Source organism: Macadamia integrifolia, chromosome 2 (genome assembly GCF_013358625.1).
Source record: "Macadamia integrifolia cultivar HAES 741 chromosome 2, SCU_Mint_v3, whole genome shotgun sequence".
NCBI classification, from domain to species: domain Eukaryota; kingdom Viridiplantae; phylum Streptophyta; class Magnoliopsida; order Proteales; family Proteaceae; genus Macadamia; species Macadamia integrifolia.
In genome coordinates this window covers 24,026,986-24,028,675 of record NC_056558.1, presented here as the reverse complement: position 1 = coordinate 24,028,675, position 1,690 = coordinate 24,026,986, and positions in this window count along the sequence as shown.

The window sequence follows — 1,690 nt, the reverse complement described above, 5'->3', positions numbered from 1 at the left end:
TTGGGGGTGGGGTTTTGCAATATGATTAAATGTAATAAGGTTCATCTATGCCATAAATAATATATATTAAGAATAAAATATTCTCCTTTGAGCTCCAAACTGCAAGCATGAATAAAACACTATCATAATACACGGATTTTTTTTAGCTATAAATGTCCTATACCTACTTTATAGTTGTGTGTAGTAATATAAGATACATATTGTGCTGGTCTTCAAAAATTGCAGCAAAAGAGGTTCATGTAGTTATTCAAACAAAACTGTAATTAAAAATTGCAGTAATATGAAATCCTTATTATTGTGGTATTTAAATCTATAGTACCAGTAACAAGAATAGTAATATAAAATACATATTATGGTGGTCTTTAAAAATCGCAGTAAAAGAGGATCATGTAATTATTGAAACAAAGTTGTAATAAAAAATCGTAATAATATTGGATACTTATTGTTGCGACAGTAACAGAAAACATATAACTATGAAATAAAACCGTAGTTTTATTGTTGCGGTATTTAATTCCATAGATTATAGTTAAGTACCACAATAACAGAAAACCTTGTAATTATGGAAACAAAACATTAAGAGCGTAGTTTGAAATCACAGTAAAATAGATCATTGTTGAAAACCGCAGCAAAACACAAAATTATCTAAGAAACAAAACCCCCCACGACCTTCTCCTTAGGGGGGGTCAAAACCTAGCCCAAACCGGTCCAATGATCAAAAATCGACCAAATAGCCAAACCATACTTAACCAATCCTTGTCATTTTAGTTTTGAACTAAGGTATGCAAAACGGCTGAAAATTGACCCACACCGAACCGATCAACATTTAGACTAGAAATTGAACAGAATAAAACCAATAATAACCCTAGTATAAATAATATTATTTAATAATACTCATACATGTTGATAACTTCTGTACTCATTGAAAGATGAAAGATAAGTACTTTCTCCCAACTCGGAGAATGGTCGGTTAATAGTTGTAAGAGATTCTCCTATAGTTATAAAATTTATGAAATTATCTTCATAAAGTTTAACAAAAATGTTAGAATATTTTTCTACTCCAAGTTACTTTCTCTATAGTTTAAGTTTCCATTTAAAATTGGTTTTAGGTTCCAAAGGGAAATTGACACAATAAGAAGTATGGGGGCTAAATTTCGTTCAAGTGCTAACGACCCTCAAATCCACAAAGTAATGAAACCCTAATTCCAATGGGAAGAAGAGAAAGTAAAGCTTACTTGATTCATAAAACTTGAGATGTCTTTATTTCCTTCAGAACGAACTTTAAATAAGAAGATTGAATTACAAAAGAAAAAAAGAAAAAACCAAAATAAATTAAGCAGTAAACGAAATACTATAGGAAACACTAATAATCTTAAATTGAAAAGCATTATTATTTTAGCATTGTTTAAAAAATCAATTGCTTTCAAATGCTGAGTTTGTAACTAATTTTAGAGACTTTCACAGCTAGTTTCTTTTTATGAAACATGTGTGGGAATTTTGTTTCTCATACTAGGTTCTTGTATAGACCTGGAAAGTGTTACAAGTTTTACAGTTGGGTTGGTTTTTCTCATAGTGTGAGTTTGTCCCCTCTTCGTACTAAGTCACACAACATATGTCTTGGTGGCAATGTTGAAATCAAAAACTTAATAGTTATTTCAAATTTTTTTTTAAATCAAGTTAAATAATTATTTAA